Genomic DNA, 24325 nt, shown 5'->3' with positions numbered 1-24325 from the left:
AAAAAATAAAAACTTCTAGCTAGAGTGGTAGTTCTGGAGGCTAAGGCAGGAGGATCAGAAGCTCAAGGTAGAATTTTACCATATTACTGATAGATAATAAAAATAAAAAGTTGAAAGAAAGGAAAAAGATAAACTGAATAATCATAAATACTAAACAAATTAAATTTGTATTAAAACTTTTTAACTCCAGGCCGAGACAGACTTGATGGTAAATTCTACCATAAGACTGGGCAACTTACCAAGGCCCTCTCTCAAATAAAAAGGCTGAGGTAGAGTGGCAGAGTGTCCCTAGATCAAATTTCCCCTGTCACACACACCAAAAAAATACCCTGTTAAAGGTTAAATAGATAAAGTGCAGGCTGAGGAGGAAAAATTCACAAATCAAATCTGACAAGGGATTTGTATCTACAATATACAATGAATTTTCAAAACTTCACATTTAAAAGATGGTAGCTGGGTATGGTGGCATATGCCTATTATCCCAGCACCCTGGGAGGTTGAGGCAAGAGGTCACAAGTTCAAGCCCATCTCGGGCAACTCAGCAACTTAGCAAGTCCCTGGCTCAAAATTTTAAAAATAAAACAAAACAAAACTTAAAGGGCTGAGGAGGTCATTCAGTATGAAGGTCCTGGGTTCAATCCCCAGTACTGCCAAAAAAAATCCAAACAGAAAATGGGCAAAACACATATTAGAAATTTCACAGAAGAAAACATACAATGACAAAGAAGCATAGGAAAAGATCATCAACATTATTATCCATTAGGAAAATGTGAATTAGGGGCCGGGGATTTAGCTCAGCGGTTTGGTGGCCTGCCTTGCAAGCACAAGGACCCAAATTCAATCCCCAGTACCAAAAAAAAAAAAAAAGAAAAGAAAAAAGAAAGAAACTGTGAATTAATATCACAATGAGATGCAGTATCATTAGAATGATTATTATAAAGATAGTGACAATATCAAATTCTAAAAATACGATGTGAGAAACTGGATCACTCATACATTCTTGGGGGGCAGGTACAATGGTACGATCAGTTTGAAAAATAGCTTAGCAGTTTCATTTAAAACAAAAAATGGACTTACCATATGACCGAGTAATTGTACTCTTAAGCATTTATCCCAAAGAAATAATAATTTATGTTTACACAGAGACTTGTACACAAATGTTCATAGAAGCTTTATTAGTAACAATAAAAAACTGGAAACTTTCCAAACATCCTTCAGCAAATGAATAGTTTAAGCAAGTAGTGGTACATCCAGACCATAGAATATTACTCAGCAATAAAACTGGAAAACTGACATATACAATGTACTTTAATGAACCTCAAGAGAATTAAGCTAATCGTAAAAAAAAAAGCTAATTTCATAAGGTTACATCTGTAAAACACAATATTCTTGAAATTACAAAATTACAGGATAGAAAACGTATTGGCAGTTGCCAGGGATTTTCGATGGGAGAGGAAGGTGTGGCTGTAAATGAGCAGTACAAGGAGCCTTGAGTTGATGATGCACTTCTGCATCTTGACTGTGGAGATGGCCACACAAAGCTACAATATGATAAAACTCCATAGAACTATAAAACACACACAAGTGCGTACATAACTAGAGAAGTCTGAATAAATTCTTTGGATTGTACCAATGTTAGTTTCCTAACACTGATACTATACTACATTCTGGTAAGATATTAGTATGCAGAGGATGGGTGAAGGGAGCATGGGACTTCCCTGTACATTTCTTTGCAAATCCTGTTAATCTACAACTATTTAAAAATACAAAGTTAAAAGAAAAAGATGACCTGAATAACCATAAATACTGAAAAACATAAGTGAATAAATTTGTACTTAAAATTGTTCAACTAAAAGCACTTCAAGCCCAGTCAGCCTTGATGGTGAATTCTATCATTTAAAGAAAAAATGAACCAATTTTATACAAATTCTTTCAAAAAATAAAAAGAACACTTCTCAATATAATACCATGTTTTACCCAACCAAAGAACTACACACCAATATCTCTTCTCATGAACCCAGGTGCAAAAATTCTTCACAAAATTTTAGTAAAGTAAATCCTCTAATATGTAAAAGGATAATTAAGTGGCTTTAAATTTTAAATGAGAAATGAAAAATGTTGGTGAGGCTGTCGAAAAACGAACCCTCATACATTATTGGAATGAATTTAAAAATGGTACCCTGCAGTGGAAAAAAGTTTGGCTGTTCCTTGGAAAGCTAAACATAAAATTACCAAATAACCATCAATTCCTCCCCTACATAGAGATAGAGGAATTGAAAGCAGGGACTTAAACATATATACACATACCAATATTCACTGCAATATCATTTACAACGTCCAAATGGTGGAAAAATCCAAGAGTGAAAATAAACAAATGTGGTATATATACACAATGGAATATGATTCAGCTGCAAAAAGGAAGCTCTGAGACAACAGAGATAAACCTTGAAAACATAAGTGAAGTAGGTCAGACACAAAAGGACAAATATTAGTGGAGTCTGCAAAATTAGAATAGGCAAATTCATGTGATGTTAGACTGGAGATTACAAGGGCTAGAGGAGAGGGCAGTGAGGAATTACTGCCTAATTCTACACAATTTCTGTTTGAGGTGTTGAAAATGTTTGACAATTGTGGTGACAGCTGCACAAAATTGTGAATGTAATTAATGCCACTGAATTTATGGCTGACAATGATAAAATGACAAAATTTTTATAGATAGAGCATTTATGTAAATATTGGCACAATGAAAAGCAAGATAATGCGTTTTTGTGACCAAGTAGGGCCATCCTAGGAATTCATGGTTAGTTTAGCATTGCAAGTCAAACAGTGTAATTCACCATAGTGACAGACTCCAACAGAAAAGTCATGTGATCATCTTAATAGATGCAGGCTGAAGAAGTTTGCAGACACCAATCATGGAATGTTTTGCAGGCTTTAGGAAGTGTGACTGTGTTCTAAAACTGGGAGAGAGAGATATTAAGGGTCTAACTCAGTCTAGTCAATCAGGAACACCCTATATTTGCCGATGCTTATAAAATCGTTGCCTGAGGGAAGCAAGCAGAAACCAGACATTTGAGATGGGGAAAATAGAATTCTAAAAGAAGATTGAATGGAGCTAAAACAAACAAAAACCCAATACTAGCTTCCTAATCCTTCACCAGTGTCCAGGAAATTCATACAGGCAGTCATTATTCATGTGGACAACAAAAGAACAGTCTACATCCTGAGATGACCTCTCTCATTCAAAACAAGAACTACAACCAACAAGCAAGAAATTGTGTTCCTGAACCTTTAATATTTCATTTCCTTTTATCACTTTCCAAACTATTTGATGTTCATGAAGACAAGAAAAAATAAACAAACCTGAAATCCACTTTCAAATTATAGATAAAATTCTTATAATTTCTATTTTTCTGGATAAGTGTATGCCACAAATTTTGTTGAACTATTTTGATACATGAATACAACAGATACTGACTTTCTCATACTGTAATGGTAGCCAACATTTACCAAATATTCTTATGCTCCAGTATTACAGCCAGCTAAGATACACAGAAATATGACAGGCAGTCAGACAGGGCTAGGTCCTCAAGACAGTTGGGGCAAAGGTAAAAACACCTCACAACTGTGGCTGGAGACACATCTGTTGGAGACTGGGCCTCAAGATAAAGACAAGATGACCAGACCTGCATACTTCCTCAGAGGATAAACACTCGGCCTAATGAAGCCTAGGTAGACATTAGTCACCCCAGTGGGTGACCAGGACCTCTGGACCCATCATTTCCTAGAAGGCTGGTGATTTAGCTCAGTGGTTCTGCTGCCTGCCTTGCAAGCACAAGGACCTGAGTTCAATCCCCAATACCAAAAAAACAAAAAAAAAATTGTTTGGCGTTGGTGGTACAGTGGTAAGCACAGCTGCCTTCCGTAATTTCCTAGAAGTCTTTGGTCTTTCCATCCACATTTTTTATGTGACTTGTTTGCCAACTGGATCACTATTACCTAGGCAACTATGCTTGTAACCTTATTGGTTAATCATAGCTATAACCCACATCGTACCCATGTGGATTTTACTCTATAAAGCTCTTCTGTAAAGTAGGGTCCCTGCCTACCCACTCAGGACCCCTCCTGCCTCTTAGAAGCTATCCTATCAATAAATATCTTCCTACTCTTAACCTCCACTGTTCCCAGAATTCATTCTTTGATTTGGAGGGAACACAAGCTCAGTGTATCAGACATCTAACAGTTTGGGAGATGTAATATGTTTATATATTTCACATCCTGTATCACCAGGAACTTGTATAAGTACTTTTGGGATCTTATCTCACTTCTTATAACAACTCAATAAAATGGGTTCTGTTATTATTTCCACTTACAAACTATGAAACTAAAACACAGAAAAATCAGGACATTTATACAAGACCACACAACTAGTAAATGATGTAGATAGGGTTAAAAACCAGAAAATCTGCTACCAGACCAAACTCCTAACAGCAATACTGTAAAATGAAGTGAGTGACACATATCACAGAGTTCTGTCAGTTTTTAAGACTATTAAATGAGGGGTCAGAGGGAGGGAAGGGTGGGGGAAAAAGAAGAAGTAAACTATATCACTGAAAGGCATAAATTCCCTATGATGAATGTTATCATTATGTATATCTATAATGTAACAATAAATTTTTTGCTTAAAAAAGACTATTATATGACTTAACCCTGAGGAAGATACAAAAGAAATGCTCTAACTCCCTGGGATTCAATATTCCAAACAAGATGTTAGGTGACTAAATTATAGTAAAATGATTCTAAACATTATTTCAGCACTACATACCAAATGTACCGATCAGGGCACTAGAAAAAAATTAAAATTAGAAGATGTGTTTTCAGATACTTCCCTATGCTATGACATGGACATTTTATAACATTTTATGTAGTGATACCACTATGGGCATCAGAAATATAAATTTAAAAATACAAATAAATCCCTACTCTCATAAAACATATTCTAGGAGGGTGAAGATAGAGAGATGAGCAAATAAATAAGAAAAATGTGCTATGATGAAAATATGAGGACTATGAGATCAGGAGTAACTTGAGGGCTACTTTAGTTTCAATAATCAAAAATATCTCTGAGAAGACATTTATCTAAATTACGAGCATTTCTGAGGGGTGAGTCAAATATACAGATTTAATAATTCAGAATTTTACTATAAGAAAATTAGTTTATATCAAGGAATATAACTTACTGATGAAACATTATAGGTTCTATTAAAAAACTTTAAAATATCTAATCATGCAGAAATAAATATTAAAAATATTTCACCTTTTCCATGTAGTTTTTCTATTTTCTGATGCTATGAATATGAAGGAAAATAATAAGGTAAATGTATATAACATTTATGAAATGACAATTCTATAGAGGTGAAGAGATCCATGGTTTCTCAGGGTTTGGAAAGTAAGCAGGGTAGGTAGCGGTTGTGGCACAAGGGATAAGGCACCCATGTAATTACAAAATTGGTGAACTCTAAATGAGTGGATTATATTTATGTCAACTTCCTGGTTGTGACATCATATTATAGTTATATATTAGAGGAAATTGGACAAGGAATCACTTCGTTATTTCTTATAACACGCATGAAACTCTCCAATGTAAAAGAAAAATGGTGAAAATCATATACTTATTTAGGAACCACCGCAATGTTGAAAAAGGGGCTGCTTTCAACAAATTTCATACACTTATCCATTTTGTTTAAGAACTAATCCCAGAGCCAGGAGCAATGGCATATGCCTGTAATCCCAGCACTCTGGGAGGCTGAGGCAGGAGAATCTCAAGGTCAAGCCCATCCTTAGCAATTTAATCACTCAGCAGAAATTTATCTTAAAATAAAATATAAAAAAAACTAGTCTTGGTGAAAAAGAATAAGACTGGCTTATCAAAAGAGAAATAGGTAATATATATTTATATATGAAACATATAATCCCTATCTTAATTATAAATATTCTTCAACTTTCATCATTTTATAACTAGGACTCAAGAAGTAAATTTATACTGTTGAAAAGAAGCAAGCCAAATACACTAATATAGGCAATGAAATTTCAGGCTTTCAGTAGGCATTTTACAATTAAACAAAATGTTAATATATTCTTTGGGGGAAAATAACTTTTAAAGTAGAAATTAAAGTTATTAATTTAAAGTGAAAAATGTCTCCCAGGTCTTAGAATTTAAAAGCCAACACTCTACACTCTTTGTAAAGTATAAATGGAAAATTATTCTGGATAAAAGCAGAAATTATATAAGCCTGCAATCTCCTTTTGTAGAGGATTGTTATATCACTTTGACAAATTTATGAGAAACAACCAAACTAGAATGTACCATGCAGTACAATTTTAAATAAATAATCAATATTTTTATACAAATCACTATAATTCTTTCCTACTTCTTGATTAATAATAAATGAGCAAGAACTGGCAACAGACCGATACAGCATTAACTAAAACTACTTAATCAGAGCAACTCAGGGAAGTCTAATCCCATGGGCAGAATAATATTCAGACCTCACTCCTACTGCGCTATTATTGAACATTCAGTGTTCCTGAACATGCTAGCTAACCTCTGTGCCCTGGTCTTCTGAGCTGTAAAATGAGAATCATGATACCTGCGAACTAATAGATAGTGATTCTGAAGCTTAACATAAAATACCACATTTATACTACCACAACCAAATGGACTGTAGCAGTTCCTGCTCAGGCAAACTTTTCACAGTGCCAAAGTGAACCCTCAAGTCTTGTTACTCTCTTGTTTTATTTCCAAATACCTGTAGGAATATCATCAAAGCTGAATTATTACCAGAACATTTAAAAAACGAATGACTCAGGGACAAGGGGAAAAAATGAGAACCAAGACCTGTCATGTAAAGGTACAAGATCCCAATAATGAATGTAACTGTACTGAATACCTAAAATGTACCAATAAACTCAATGAGGGGGGAAAAAAAAACAATGACTGAGAGACATAGTAACTTTGTAACAGCAGTTGATTTGATAGCATTTTTATAAGTGAATTAATTTGATAATCAGATGAAATTTAAATGTAAGCATTCCATAAGAATACCACAGCCCATAAAAGAATGAAATTATAAAAAGCTATATGTATGATGATATCCTAGAAATATATGCTAATTAATTTTGCTTCCTCCCCCCTCCTGCAAAGAGAGTACACAGCACATATGAAGTAAAAGATGAAGATGCAGAAAGACAAGGCAAGAGTGGGAAAGGACAGCCTCTACATACAGGCCCAAATGCTAAAGAAAGTTTCTGCTATAACCTCAGGGCCAAAATCAGCAAATTATGAGAAATTGTGGCAAATAAGAGGAGTTCTAGGACACTGATAGCCAAATGTCACACAAATCAAATCTAATCATTTCACTTTTATGAGCCAAATAATATGAGTTACAAACTGCTGGAAGTCTCATGCATCAATTAGACAACCTGGTCTACTCTGACTTTCTGAGGGTAAGCAGTTAGCAGAGGCAAGAACTCAGAGGTAACAAAACATGGGACAGAAGAAAAGTTGGGAGAATAGGAGCCCCAGAACATGTCTAGAACCTAGCTATTCAGAAAACCGAGGCGGGAAGACTATGAGTTCAAGGTTGTCCTGGGACACTTCATGAGACTCTGTCTCAAAAAAAAAATGTCCAGTAAAGGCTTAAAACAGCACTCTAATAGCTAATGTAGTATCACTCTTTATATTCATTAACTATATTCCAAATACAATACAAATAAATGAAGGAGCTATATTTCTGGAAAAGAGATTTTTAAAATCTGCATTAGTAAAGTGACTTAGCCTGCTTTCTAAAGTTCATTTACCTTAGATTCTAGAATTATTAAGAAACAAAATAGCCAGATATTTTAAGAATGCATCATTAGTGCCAGGGATTTAACTCAGTGGCAATACATCTGTCTTGTAAATACAAGGTCCTGAGTTCGATCACCATACCAAAAAAAAGAGAATGCATCATTAATAAATTAGAATATTACAAGAGCAAATCAAACTCCATCTTAACTCAAATTTTAAAAGTCTACATGACTTCACAAATTTCACTGATAAGCAATAAGCAGAATAATTTTAGATATTTTTATTGATTCTGCCATGTTGCCTTTCTGGTGCTCATTTAGCTCGGCATATATATTTTTTTCACAGTACTTAAGTGTGTTTTTAAAATAAATATTTGGAATCACTCTAGGACATAGTAATTGCCCACTCAATAGCACAGAAAAATGCATAGTATTGTGCAATATTAACATTTACCTTCATATTCACTTTATATTATCCCAATGCAGAAGCTATGAACATGTACATATAAATATCACTTGTAATCCATTCCATCTTAGAGCTCTGTGTCTCTTTATAAGAGTTTACTCTGGTTTTCTTAATTTCATGTATAAATACTAAAAACTCCCTTATCCCCATTTTCTGGATACACTCTGGAAACAGAACCATTGTACCAATTTTTATATGGTAACTTTGTTGAGCAAAAATTGTACCTTAATTCTAATAAAGGTCAAATGCATCAATGCCTCTCTAGGGAAGTTCTTCCATGCAGTAATGAGTCATTTTTCTTTAGGAATAAAAGTTTCAGTCTGCTAAGTAAATGTCTACTCAAATGCAGACATCTCTCACTCTAACTCAGTCAACTATGCCCTAGCTTTCCCTTTTCTCATTATTTAAAGCTACAGGCCTTACATGTGCATGATTACGGTGGCTGGTACAGAGCTCTGCTAGCAGAAAAGCATTCACATATTTATGACCTATTGCAAATTTGTACTTGGAATAAAAACTTTTACTAGGCTTTTATTTAACCAGAACAATCTCCAATATATTTTTAGGTAGGGAAAATAGAGTACCTACAGTACTCTATTGTTTATACAAAATGGGTAAATTTTATTTATATGCAATATATGTATATTGGTATATAGGTATATATGTATGGTTTTATATATTTAATTTATACACACATACATAGGACATCTCTGAAAGAGATTATAATTTACCTCTAGGTAAGGGAAATAGATGTTAAAAGAATAAAAGAAAAACTTTTTCATATTCCCTTCTAATTTAAAATTCTACATTAAGGGCTGGGGATTTAGATAAGTGGTTCCACTGCCTGCCTCTCAAGCACAGGTCCTGAATTCAATCCCTGGAACCAAAATAAAAATAAAATTCTACATTAAGTGAAGTTACTATCTATTCAAAGCATAATTAAACTTTAAAACAACTGATAAGCTAATAGCTACATGCAAAGCTTCTGTTAATCCCTAGCTCTGATATTTACTAGTATTTAACTTTAAATAAGTTCCAAGTTCTAGGTTCCTTATCTGTAAAATGGGGGTAATAATAGTTACTGTGAAAATTAAAACAAATCAAGTATATAAAATATTAATACAGTGCCTGGAAATAACAGTTATTTAAATTCATTTAGAACCGGAAGAGACCTAGAGTAGCAAAATCAATTCTAGGCAACAGAGACATGACAGGGGGTATCACAATTCCCAACTTGAAACTATACTACAAAACCACTGTGGTAAAAACAGCATGGTACTGGCAAAGAAACTGACTGGAGGATCAATGGAATAGATTAGAGGATGCAGAAACAACACTGGACATACTCAGCTACCTCATCTTTGACAAAGGAGCCAACCATCCTCACTGGAGGAAAGAGAGCCTCTTTAATAAATGGTGTTGGAAAAATTGGCTTTCAACTTTCCAAAGATTAAAACTAGATCCCTATCTTTCACTGTGCACTAAACTAAAATTCAAGTGGATTAAAGATCTAAATATTTAAAAAGAGACACTAAACTTGCTGGAAGATAAGCTAGGTATAACTCTTGAAGACATTGGCATAGGAAAAGACTTTATGAACAAATCCTCAGTAGCACAGAAACTAGCACAAAGAATCAACAACTGGGATCTCATCTTTTTTAAATGCTGTCTTTTATGTAGCTCTGCAGACTTGGAAGTAACAAATATGGCCAATTCCTGTTTCTCTTTCTTGTTATATTCTTATTTTCCCTAGTAATTTTGCTAGTTCTTCCAAAAATGTATGGCACTCAGCCATTTCTGCCAATTTTATAACCACTAGAGATTGGCCTAGACTCCAAAAAGTCAGCTATCTTAGACTGTCTGTAAGATTTTTCATCTCATACAGCAGGCACTTTATTAAATATTTGTCAATTGAATAACTGAATATCACAAAGATGGATTCAAAAGACCTATGAATATTTTGCAAATAACATTAAGTATAAGGAGTTTTTAAACTAAAAGTAAACCAAGTAAACAGGCTAAGTATAAAGTCACAACCTCTAGGAAGACACTCCATATGAAACAAAATGTAATCATTGTGAATATCAGAGACCAGGTCAAAATAGTTCAGAAAAGTTCAAATAAGCAACTCTAACAAACAGGAAGAAACAGTTTCTAAAAAAAACACACAGGTAAGAAGTCATGAGCAGTGTTATACTTCCAACTAAACCGCTAGAAGCAAGAAAACAAAATCAATCATAGGACAACTTTTAAAGATATGAAATCCATACCTTAATCTCCTGGCAGACTATAAATTCTGCCACATTGAAATGAAAAAGCAATGCCTGAAATTCATGTACACAAAGCAACATTGACAAGTGTAAAAAATAAATATTCACTTATAATTCTATCTTAACAATCAAGTCTCAGTTCTCTTATTTCTTCTAGTATATACAAATAAGTTTCCCTAGCCTCCATACTTTGTAGCACTTTATACAGAGCTCTGATACTACATTTATCACACCCTATCATAATTACTTATGTACAAATCCTCCATTAGATTCTCATGAAGACAGAGGTGGTGTCATTAGTCATCATTATAACTTTAGGGCTACTACAGTATGTGTAACAGATATTCAGTGTTTTTAGAAAGGAGAAAAAGAAGGAGTAAAGAAGGGAAAAGAAGACTAAGAATAATTTAATTATACAAAGACACCAAAAATTAGCAGGTAAACTCATAGAGAACGCTCACAGACATAAGGAATGGGAGCCCCAAAAGAGTTATATCATTCGGATAATTTGATAATTTTTACATATAACAGATAATGACTACCCAGCCTCATCTCTACTGCTACTTTACAAATAAGCTTATAAGACAAGGACTCCATAAGTTTTTTATACATTCTGTGTAGGGCCATAGAGGCAATAAAAAGTGGGGGTGTAAGTGGGAAGAGGAAAAACAATGAACTTCTGTGTCCCAGCTAGATGTTTAAAAATCCCAAATACTTCAAAAATAGTGGCACCATGGCCAATATTATTAATATTTTGAAAAAGATACATGCAGTTGTTTTGCTATTAAGGGGAAAAAGAAAATGTTGGATATTCTCAACAGAAACCCTTTGTCACACTTTCCCTTTACAATGTGACTCTAAAATTTTCAGACATAACTCCATATTTGGAAAAAGTTATCTCTACATTAAAAGTCACTATTATAGCACAATATTCAGGCTGGAGTTAGAAGAAAAGATTGGAAAATTTATTTTTAGCAAAGACAGAGAAGCTGTTCATTCTCCAAGATTGACAAAGATTTATGTCACTCTCCAATGAACTTAAAGTTATCCTCTTGTTCTCTAATATCAATAGCTAGAATTGCAAAGGAGTCCATGGAAAAAGATACAATCCATCATAGTCATAAATGCTTTGAGCTCTTTATATGAAAAGTATTTTAAGGGCTGGGGATTTGGCTCAGTGGTTCCAGTGCCTGCCTTGCAAGCACAAGGACCCAAGTTCAATCCCTGGTACAAAAAAAAAAAAAAGTATTTTAGGATCCTAAAGTTCCTATAAAACTTGTGTCTTTGTCACCAGGAAAATTCTCCCAACATCATGACTTTCTTCTTCCCGATACCATATCAATGCTCACCTACACTTAGCTTAGGTTCATCCTGGAAAACGGATTTCTCCATCAATTTAAGAAAAGAGATCAAGCACTTAGAACCTAGCTACTTCAGAAGAAAATCTTTCCTGAAAGAGAACTCTATCCCTGAAAGGTAGGTCCACATTAAAGAGGTGATATAAGACTATTCCTATTTTATTAACTTATTGGCTTAAAAACTTGCATCAATTTAAAGCATTTCATCTATAATGAACAAGCTGTTTGAAAGCTAATTGCACTAAATCTTTCATGGGACCTATAAATATTTTTTGAACTCTTAGTGGTTTTCACTTAATGCTTTATTTTAAAATCAGATTCAATCATTGCATATAACTAGTAGCTCTTCAGAAAAATGGATTTCATTTGACCTGTACATCTATTATCTCAGATCAGAATGGCAATGAATTGTGATGCCATTTAAAACACTAATACAGCACTCTACAATCCAATTAGCAGGTGACTCTGAGAACACAATTTTCCAAAATGACTATAGAGTTCCCACTTCCTACTCTTAAATATCTAAGGCACTAATTGAATGTCCATACTATTTTATTTATAGATCTTTCTCAAATAATTTCCCAATGAAACCACCAGTTTTCAATTCCTACTTCCCACAAAAGCTTTTTGTTAGTTCTATTTTGAAGATTTAACAGAGCTGTATATTTAAAAATCAATCAATAAAATAAAAATCATTTTCTAAGAGCTCAGAGATTTTTATAGTACATAGTAACTAAATATTACTTTATAATAATTGGAACAGAAAAGCAAAACTTAAAAAGTATAACTTGATTATACAAAACATGTATATAAGTATGTACATACTTGTGTATATATGCATTTTGTGAACTACCTAAAAAAATATTTAACATTAGTTTTCACCTACCACATCGCAGCCTTTTGGATGATAGTACTAGGAATATAAAGACAATCATATAAATCACTAAAGCAAAACCTAAACTAGAGAAGAAGCCACATCATAGCATCAGTAGTGGAGAAGCAGACACAGAATCCAAGAATTGAAAAGAATATCTAAAGATACCTGGTGCGGCATAGAACGTCTTGCACAGAAGATTGGATGGATACTAATATCATCACTGTTTAAAGTTTTTCAATGACAAGCAACACATTCCTTACTTTCCCCAAGAAGTTCATTTTATTGGACACCAATGACAGACTGTCTCTCCTCATTTTGAACCAAAATACCAAAATGATCACCTGTAAATCTTTCTGTAGGCCATGCCTAGTTGTGCCCTTACAAAATATGTGTAGTGTTTCTTTAACAGCCCTTAACCTTCTAGAGAAGAAAATGAGTATAAATCCCCTGATCATATTTGTTACAGGCTACCCTACACAATTAGTTATCCTTCACATCATTTAAAGATCATCATCTGAGTCTCTTCACTCTCTGGGTGAATTCATTCTATCAATACATCTATTGAAAAATGGCACCTAAAACTAAAAGTCATATTCCACAAATTATTACCAACATTTACTTACTAGGAAGAAAGTTTGCTTGCTTGCTTACTCATTTGTTTGAGACAGGGCTTTACTATGTAGTTCAAGTTGGCCTTGAATTCACCAGGTAGTCCAGCTGGCCTCAAACTCATGTTGATTTTTTTCCTCCTTTAGCCTCCTAAAGTGCTGGGATCACAGGTGTGCACTGCCACACTTAACAAGGAAGCACGTATGTGAGAAAGAATCAACTCCTCTGCTTCCTAGGAAGCATGTCTTAATGCGTACTATGGAAATGGCCAGAAGAACAAAAAATTGTAAATCAGTATTATGGTGAGTCAGACCTAGTAGCACATGCCTATAATCCCATCAGTCCACCACATTAATTATCTGAGATAATTGTAATGTCATAATATAATATGACCAAAACTTTCTAACTTTGCAATAAGTATAGTTACATGAAAAGTAGTCATATCCTTTAAAATATATTACTTTTAATCTCATATAAAGAATCAAATGAAACAAAAAATAATAGATGTAATCAAGACTTTAATTTCCCTGGAGATTATAGCAATGGGACAGTGTAAGCATTCTAGGATGAAACATTTGATACAATTAAGGGAATTCTATTGAAAAAATAGTCTGCAAAACAGAGATAATATGGGACTAAGGAATGGCTTATTAATAACTCATTCAATTTTGAGTATAATAAATACAGCTATTACAATTTCAATTCACTGGTGGCTGAGCTCAAAAAGCCAAAATGCTGCCACTCAATCTGCCTCAAGAATCCAGATTTAATCAGTATAGTCACTGCCTGTTACACTGTTTGAATTACAGAATTATTTTAGGCCAAAAAGAATTTAGATGGGGGGGGAGTTAATAAGTTGCATAGGCAGAATTTGAATCCAAAATTTGGAATTTTGTACTATACTTCAGCAACCCCTTCAAACATTTGAAAACAGCTGCTTTACCCTCCCTTCCCACTCTAACCAATCTCCTTTTCAAGACAGATTCCTTCAATGATTCTTCAATGATTCAATGCATAGAGGATTACAGAACAAAGTCCTGCATAAGTAACCTCCGGAACTTCAGAGATGGTCTTTCATGTCTCAAGGGCCAGTTTGGGCTGTGTCTTGAGGGGAGAAATAATTGGACAGATACATGAATGTTGGGTTCCCCCAAGAAGAACACAGGGAGGAGCTATTAATTAAAATTAAAATGAAAAGCTTTTGGGCTTCAAAGGATACTATCAAGAAGGTGGGGAAAAAACATCTACAGCACAGGAAAAATATTTGCAAATCAAATATCTAAAAAAGGTCTAAAATTGAGACTATATAAAGAAATTTTACTAGTGAGAACTTAAATAAAAAATAAGTAAGGGATTTGAATATATACTACTGCAAAGAAGATATACAAATGGCTTCACAAACCCATATCACATTAAAAGATATGCTACACATCTCTCATCAGGATTTTTCTTTGTAGTACTGGTGATAGTACTCAGAGCCTTGTACATGCCAGGCAAGGGCTCTGTCACTAAATTAAACCCCAGCCCATTATCAGGAAGATGTAAATCACAACCACAGACACCAATTTATACACGTTAAGACAGTTACAGTCAAAAAGATAGGCAATAACAAGTTTTGGTGAGGATGTGGAAAAATGGAAAATCTCATACACTGCTGGCAGGAATATAAAATGGTGCAATCATTTTAGAAGAGTTTGGCAGTTTCCTCAAAAGTTAAACACAGAGTTACCATATGACCAGCAACTTTACTCCTAGGTATAGTATGTGCCCAAGAGAACAGCAAATATATGTTCACATAAAAGTTTGTGCACGTATATTCATAGCATCATTATTCGTAATATCAAAAAAGGAAACAACTCGAGTGACCATTCACTGGTGAATGGATAAAATGTGGTATAGCCAAAGAATTAAATTTTATGTGGTTATAAAAAGAAATGAAGTGCTATTACATACTGCAACAGAAATGAACCTTGAAAGTATACTAAGTTAAATCAGCCACACGCAAGAAGCCATATATTATGTGATTCCATTTATATGAATTTTCAGTAAGAGACAAATACACAAAGGGAGAAAGTAGATTCATGTTTTCCAGGGACTGAGGGAAGTGGAGAACAAGGAGTGACTGCTAGTGGGTGTGGAGTTTCTTTCTATGGTGATAAAAATGTTCTAGGGTTGGGGGTACAATTCAGAGGTAAAGTGTTTGTCTAACATACACCAGATCCTGCGAAAGAGAGTGAGAGTGGGGGGGGGGGGAAAGAGGAAGAGGAGGAAAGAAATGAAAAGAAATAAAGGCAAAAGGAAGGAAAAGATGAAGGTAAGAACAGGAGAGAGAAAAAAGAGAGAGGAAGGAAGAGAAGAAAAGGAGAGAGAAAATGAAGAGAAAGAAAGGGGGAAAGAGAGAGAAAGAAAGGAAGGGTAAAAGAAAGAAAAAGGAAGAAAAAAGAGGGAGAGAAGAAAAGGAAAGAAAGAGAGAGGGAGGAAGAAAAAAGAAAAAGGAAGGAAAGAGAAAAGGAAAAACGTTCTAGAATTAGATAATAGAGCTGGGTATGGTGGCACATGCCTGTGGTCTTAGCTACACAGGAAGCTGAGGCAAAAGGATCACCTGAGACGATGAGTTTAAAACAAGCTTGGGAAGCATAATAAGACTGTCTCAACTTTAAAAAGCATCCCCACTCAAAAAAGAAGAAAGAAAAGCACTGAATTTTATTGTCATAAACTGAACACTAAATTTTTCAAAAGATCGAAAGGAAAGCTAATTGAATTTCCACAAACAACATCCAAAGAAAAATACTGCCCTCTTCCCAAAATCTCAGCTAGTTAGGAACTGAATTCCTTATAACAGGTGTAAAAGCCCATATGTTAGATTTACTAAAGGCCAACAAACTCAAGAGAATGCAAGTAATGTAAGAAGCTGAGGCTCAATGTGCTGCCTTGGGTAAATGGAGAGCAGACCCCCCCGCACCCGCACCCCTTCAGCAAGTTCTTTCATGGTAGAGAGAGCATCACACTATGATGCCAACAAATCAGGTACCAACACCTCAGCCTTGGAGACTGGATGAACAATCTCTGTAAGGCTTTTTTACAAACCCTGAATTAATACATGTGGGTCCAAAAGACCAGCTTTTCCAAATCACCATCAGCTTGTGTTAAAAAATATTGAATCACAAGTAAACTTTACATGTAACAATGTGAAAATGAAGATGTAATACAATATTCTACAGCTGTGCCTGACACATCATAGGCACCCAATAAATATTTATTGAAGAAATGTTTAAATTGTTAATACTATTAACAAAAGTTAATATTATTTAAGTTTAGATTAAAAAAAATAAGACAAATGGAGCTGGGTATGGTGTTGCATGCCTGTAATCCCAACACTCTAGGAGGCTGAGGCAAGAGGACTGCAAGTTCAAGCCTGGCCTAGATAAGTCAGTGACTTAGTAAGACTCCATCTCAAAAATAAAAATAAAAGAGGTCTGGGTATGTAGCTAAGTGTGGGTTTACAATTAGTAATAAGATTTTTTTTGGGGGGGGAATACTGTACTGGGGATTAAACTTAAAGGTGCTCTACCACTGAGCTATATTCCCAGCAACATATATACATATATATTTTTTTAATGAAACAGGGTCTTGCTAAGTTGTCCAGGCTTGTTAACAGTATTTTTAAATCAAATTTTAAATCAACTTATCTTCATTAATAGAAAATTTGTTTTTTCTTCATTCCTAATGTAACATTCCTAATGTAATGACTGATAGTCACACTGACATCAGTGGTTATTAGTCCATTATATGTAGAAAAGGCATTTTAATTAATTATTAAGATGACTGTACCTCACCTTACAAACCTTTCTTCAATAAAACAACTTCAGGTCAATAAAACTGCAGGAACTTGTGAGGTAATTAGTTTCTTATGTAATCTATAATTTATTTTAGTTAATAAACCAACCAAGCATGGATATATTAACATAATTTAACAGTTAGTTTCCCATTCTTTACATTCTAGAGCCCTAAAACAGATCCAAGCAAAACACAACTAACCTCTCTCATACATATTGGAGTTTAGCAGAAAGAAAACCACATTCAAAAGTATACCAATTTTATCATTGCCAAAAAAAGGCAACAATTAATTTTATGACACATTTTCCTTTTTTAGCCTCTATTAAAACCAGGGAACTTATTTCTCAGTATCTAGCAACTATGGGTGTTTGAAATACTATATAGGATCCTCAGATGAATAAGAGTAGAAAATATTGGGCTGGGGATTAAGCTCAGTGGTGCCACCACCTGCCTCATAAGCACAAGGTCCAGAGTTTGACCTCCAGTACCAAAAAAAAAAAAAAAAAAAAAAAAAAAAAAAAAAAAAAAGAGTAGACGATATCTCAAGATCATATCCTTTTCAGAAGACATTTCCCAAAGTCTTTCGAAAGATAAAATTTGACATATTCACAATACAAGGTGGACACCATCAGAAAAAGCTTTTTTCAATCTCCCCAACAGCAGCATAAACTTCTTTCTTCCATCTTCAAAGGGCACAAAGATGTCATATCATCTTTTAGAGTTATTATTAGAAATCACATTAATTTTACCTACTGCAATTACCTCTTCATTTGTTGACATAAAATTTGTACAGAAATTGTAGATAGTTTCTGTATGGAAAGAACTTTATAAGTATAAAAGCAATGAACATTAAAGGAAAAAAATTAAATCTAAATTGATTTAGTTTCTATAAATCAAAAATCATCACAGGGGTTCAGGTGTAGCTCAGTAGAAGAAAACACAGCACAGGGCTCTGCCTTCAGTCCCCAACACCACCAAAAAACTTAAATCAATAAAACAAAAAAAGCCATCATAAATTAAGTGAAAAGGCTATTGCAGGGGAAATGTCCCATATGGCAAGCAAAAGACTAATATTTTTACTGTATCGAGGGTTCACACAAACCATGTGTGGCCAAGTCAGCACCTCCAGCCCCCCTTTCCCCACAGAAGAATTTGCAGTGTTCCCACAGAAAGGTTAGTTTCCAGGCCCAGCTATGCGCCTCTCATTGTTGTCTGCTTTAGTCCTTTGCCCCCTATCTGTTTGTCCTCTTTTTTCCAAGCCCTGTTTGACTTAAGGTTCAGGTAAACAGGCACTCAGCCTCTTCTAGGTCTCAATTTTTCCCCAAGACCCAGCTTCTGAACACGGCTTTCTACCTTATGTGGTAGCCTACAGGCAAGTAATAACCTGCCCCAAGCTCCAGGGATACCTTATCCAACTGATCCCAGCCAAAGCCCAGCACACTGGCGCCTGCCTGCTTGGGCTAGGAAGACAGAAATCAAATAACTAACACTGATATGAAAAACGCAGAGAGGATGCTGGGTGGGGACAGAGGTGCTGTTGCACAGGCGAAACAATTTCTATTGTTCTCATGGAGAGAATTTTCAAATGTCCCAAATATAAAGAAATGGTGTATATCTCAGGTGTAAATATAACAGTTACTATTATCTGATCATTACACATGGTACACATGTATCGAAATGTCACACTGCACCACATATATGTGCATAACTATGGACCAATTAAAGTTGAGTCTAATAGAAAAAGTTTACACAGAAAATTCGGAGAAGAAATACTAATAAATAGAGCTTTGATGTTTAAACACGTAAATAATGATGGATGTGAGTTAAAATAAGGAAGTATTTTTATCTGTGGAGTTAACAATTAAAAATAATGCCAATATGGGCATAAAATTAATAAGGGGATTGTAAACTGCATAGTCTTTCTGAAGAGCAGTATGGAAATATACTATAAGAACATTTACAATATTCCTGTCCTTTTATTCTGTAATTTCATTTTTAGGAATTGATCTTAAATAATCAAAACTGTAATAAAAAGATTTAAGTGTAAAGACATTCATTGTTACATTTGGTACTTGAAGTATAAATATCCAACAAAAAGTAAAATAAAGCAGATAAATTATTTTATCCATAGTGTTAATTATTATGGAGCAAATAAAACTGACACAAGATCTGACTCTTATATAATCCTAAGGACTAATCAGTGTTGTAAGACACTGGTGGTGAACCTATGGCATGCATACCTGCACAGTGGCATGTTTGTATCATTAAAAGCTCTAAAAGGTTTGCTATCACTGTTCTAAGAGGTTCACATTTATTAACTCATTTAATCTCCTCACAACAACTCAGCATGGACCTACAAGGGAGACAGGTGATAGTATCATGTCTATCCTACAGATGTGAGATCTGAGGCATAGAAAAGCTAAGTGACTAGCTCAAGGATACACTAAGACAAAAGACTTCTAGACTTAATTGACAGATTCAGTAGAATAGCTGGATACAAGGGCAACACTCAAAAATCAATAGCTTTCTTGTACAAAAATAATATACTCACTGAGAGAGAAATTAGAGAAACAATTCCTTTCCCAACCGCATCCAAAAAATGAAATATCTAGGAATCAATTTAATAAAGGAAGCAAAAGACTTCTACACTAAAAATTAAAGTACTCTAAAAAAAAAAGATATCAAAGAGGATATAAGAAAATGGAAAGACATCCCTTGCTCCTGGGTAGGAGCAACAGTGAAAATGACCATACTTCCAAAACTGCTATACAAATTCAATGAAATTCCAATTGAAATCCCAACAGTATACTTCCCAGAGCTAGAGAAAATAATCCAAAAATTCATTTGGAACCAGAAGAGATCTGGAATAGCAAAAGCAATTCTAGGCAATAGAGACATGTCAGAGGGTATCATAATTTCCAACTTGAAACTATACTACAAAGCCACTGTGATAAAAACAGCATGTTACTGGCAAAGAAGCAGACCCGAGGATCAATGGAATAGATCAGAAGATGCAGAAGCAACACTGGACATACTCGGCTACCTCATCTTTGACAAAGGAGCCAACCATCCTCATTGAAGGAAAGATAGCCTCTTTAATAAATGGTGCTGGAATAAGAAAATGGATACATATTGAGGATATACTCCTAAGTGAAATAAATAAGTCACACGTGTAAATACCAAATAGTTTCTCTAGTGTGAACAAACTATAATAGTTCATAAGATCCTAATGAGATTATTGACAATGTGAAATAGGAAGAAAAGGGCTAAAGGTGTAGGGAAAGTGGGAAGGATAGGGGAAAGGTAATAAGGGAAAGAAAAAAATAGGAGAAAATGGAAATAAAATGTTTGTAAATGGGGAGGGGAGGAAGGGGTGAAGGGAGGGCAGGGACAAGGGGGAAAAATGAGAACCAAGATCTGTCATGTAAAGGTACAAGATCCCAATGATGAATATAACTGCACTGTATACCTAAAATGTACCAATAAACTCAATGAGGAAAAAATAAAATAAATGGTGGTGGAAAAACTGGATTTCAACCTGCCAAAAATTAAAACTAGATCCCTATCTTTCACCGTGCACTAAACTAAAATTGAAGTTGACTAAAGATCTAAATATCTTTTAAAAACAGAAACACTAAACTTGCTGAAAGATAAGTTAGGTAGAACTCTTAAAGACATTGGCATAGGAAAAGACTTTATGAACAAATCCTCAGTAGCACAGGAACTAGCACAAAGAATCAACAACTGGGATCTCATATTATAAAGCTTCTGCACTGCAAGAGAAACCACCAACAGAGCTAAGAGACAACCTACAACATTGGGAAAAAATTTTACCAGCTGTTCCACAGACAAAGATCTACTCTCTAAAATATATAAGAACTCAAAAAAATCAGACTCCCAAAATATAAAGACCTGATTCAAAAATGGACATCTGAAATGAACAGACATTTCTCAGACAAACAAGTAAAAGTAGTAAATAAATATATGAAAAAGTGTTTTACATCACTGGTCATTCAAGAGATGCAGATGAGAACACTGAGATTCCACCTCACACCAGAAAGAATGGAGGCTATCAAGAAATTAACCAATAACAATTGCTGGTAGTGTTGTGGGGAGAAAGGAGCCCTTCACCAGAGTGAAGACTGGTGCAAAGACTGTGGAAATCACAATAAAGATACCTCACAAAACTAAGATGAGAGGTCCCATTTGACCCAGCTATCCCTCTGCTGGGTATCTTCCCAAAAGAATTAGAAGAATCATACCACAGCAATATATGCACACTCATGTTTATAGTGGCACAGTTTGTAATAGCTAAAACTTGGAAACATCCCAGTTGCCCATCAACTGGAGACTGGATGAAGAAAGATGTGGCTTTTCTATAAAAATGGAGTATTACTCAGCCATAAAGAGAAACTAGAGACATTTAGAGCTAAATGGATGCACATTGAGGCCATACTCTTATGTAAAATAAATAGGACACACATCTGTAAATACCAAATAGTTTCTCTGGTGTGAAAAACTAAAAGTGTAATTACGTTTCAAATTGTATAATTGATAATGTGAAATAGAAAGAAAAGATCTAAAAGGGAAAGTGGGAAGGGTAGGGGATAAGAAAGAAGGGAAAAGAAAAAATATGAGAAATGGAAACAAAGTCTTTGTAAATAGGGAAGGGTGGAAGGGTGAAGGACTGGGGAATGGGGAAAAAATAAGAGCCAAGATACATCATATAAAGGTACAAGATCCCACTGATGAATGTAACTGTACTGTATACCTAAAAAGTACCAATAAACTCAATGGGAAAAAAAAGAGGATACACTAAAACAGATTCTAACATCCTTAGCTAAAATTATATGAAAAAAGGAAAAAATGGAAACAAAGTCTTTGTAAATAAGGAAAAGTGAAAGGGATGAATGGAGGGCTGCGGTATGGGGAAAAAAACAAGAACCAAAACATACCATGTGAAGGTACAAGATCCTGTGTAACTGTACTGTTTGCTTTAAATGTACCAATAAACTTAATGTGGAAATTTTAAAAATAATATAAAATTCAAAACTCCAAAAAGCTGTGAAAACAATATTTTCATAAATTTGTGGCAAATTTATTTGCTAGCAAACCCTGACCTGAACTATTATCCCACTTTGCATGGATTCATTTCACAAAGAAAAACTAATGTGTTTAATGGCATATTGGACATTATCTAATTCCAGTAGAAGCAATACAGTATCTATATCATTTTCTTCCTGTAAGCTGAAAAATTAATTAGCCCCACAAGTTTCAGCTAAGGAATTGTAGTGGAGCTAGAATTCAAATCTAAGCCATCAGTCTGGCTCTAGAGTCTGTGCTCCTAACTACTACGTGACATTTTCAGACTGTTTAATGGCATGAGACAATGCTTATAATTCAAATATTCAATAATTATTAACTACATACTATTCACCAGACACATGGGCAAATTTTAAGTTGTAATTGTAACAAATGCCACAAAGGAAGGATAACTGTCTATTATATTAGGGCTTGTCCTAGACAAACTAGTCAAAAGCAGTTTTCCTGGGAAAACACTTGACCTGAGATACAAAGGATAAGCAAGAGTTACTAAAGAGAAGACAGCAAACCCAGTAGGTAGAAGAGCATGGTCAAAGTCCCTGTTGTAGGAGGGAAAATGATGAGAAGAGACTGAAAAAGAGCCAATGTAGAATAAACATTTGCCCCAGCTTGCATGAGAAATAATCCCAGGTTAAGACTTTTGTCCCAGTATTAATAATACCACTCACTTTTACTTTATCAAAAGTATCTCATTCTGAATGATAAGTAAATGCTCACCAAACTTTTAGGTGACAAATTAGGTGGCTAATTAGACACAGCTAAAACCTGTTCCTGGGATTTGTCATTTGATCTGTCAGGAGCCTCTCAGAGCTTCTATGGAGACAAATACCCTACCTTACACCCTTTATTCTAAGAATAATGGGAAGCCATGATGGGTTTTAATCCAGGTAGGATGGTGGATAGCATAATCAAAGTTTAATTTTTGTTACATAATTCCTGCTGCAGTGCAACAAATGGTTGGGAATATTTAAAGGACAAGAAGAATACCTTTAGACCAGTTAGGAAGCTACTACATGACTCTGACCAAGAGATAATGATTGTCTGTTTGAGGATGACAGAGGTATAGACAGAAATAAGTGCTTGGATTTGATATTTGATGTGAAAACAAAATGAACACAAATTGATGATTATTTGGATACAGAAGGAAGGGTGGTATGTATCCTGGATGAGGCCAAGATTTCTTCTTTGCAACCTGGATAGAGGAAGGTATGATTCACTGAATTACAAACACTACAGACTTTCATGCACTATAATTTTAAACATGTGTTATACCTGCTTATTGGTCCCAAATTGAAGGCATAGCTTTGTGGAAAGCTTTAGGTCCAAAGTTGTTGACTGCTCTTTACATTCTGAGAGCACTCCTCCAATATCCTAGTTGTACCTTGGAGTTGTGGAGAGGCCAAACAAAAAAGGTCCTCCTCGGCTGGTGATGTGAGCCCAGAAGTATCAGAACACTGAGCATGTGGCCCTCTCCTACAACTAACTCTCAAGGGCTTCACATTTACCGTTCACAAAACTTATCACACATAGGCTCATTTAAACCCACGATTTGGTCAGAAATTATAATCTGCATTAGGAAACAGAAGAAAGCAGAGGGCTTTAACAACCTGGAGCCAGTAGGGGACCTATGTCATCCTATGTCCTCTCGACCCGCATCCACGGTATGCAAGGGACAATAGTCAGTGCTAGAATAAACAGTTCCCATATAATGAGGTCCAATTACGTTCCAAGATGTTTAAAAAGAAAAGAGGTGAAAAAAACTCGCAATTTCTGAACGCCAAAGACCGTGTTATTTTTCCCACACACTTACCCTGTAGTTAGTTCGCTTTCAAACTTTCAAAAAAGTTCACAAGCATAAGGTGGAAGTGAGGTGTGTGAACCGCGGCAGCCAGGTTCCACCCCAAGCACCAGACAGGAGAAAGCGGGGTCCCAACGGCCGGGCCCGGGAGACCCGAGG

General features: G+C 35.0%; 1 protein-coding gene across 5 annotated transcripts in view; it reads right to left on the bottom strand.

Annotated features, from left to right (window-relative positions):
* The window catches only part of Stk33 (serine/threonine kinase 33), a 192244-nt gene extending 167925 nt beyond the window's left edge, over positions 1-24319 (bottom strand). For all 5 annotated transcript variants that reach the window (XM_033764163.1, XM_033764162.1, XM_010615349.2 and 2 more), the window contains exon 1: positions 24179-24319. The gene's annotated coding sequence lies outside the window, so the exon portion shown is untranslated. The remainder of the gene's footprint in view (positions 1-24178) is intronic.
* Between the last annotated feature and the right edge of the window lie 6 nt (positions 24320-24325).

Source organism: Fukomys damarensis, unplaced genomic scaffold (assembly GCF_012274545.1).
Source record: "Fukomys damarensis isolate Sample0158 unplaced genomic scaffold, DMR_v1.0_HiC HiC_scaffold_16, whole genome shotgun sequence".
Lineage (NCBI taxonomy): Eukaryota > Metazoa > Chordata > Mammalia > Rodentia > Bathyergidae > Fukomys > Fukomys damarensis.
This window is presented reverse-complemented; position numbering and strand designations above follow the sequence as displayed.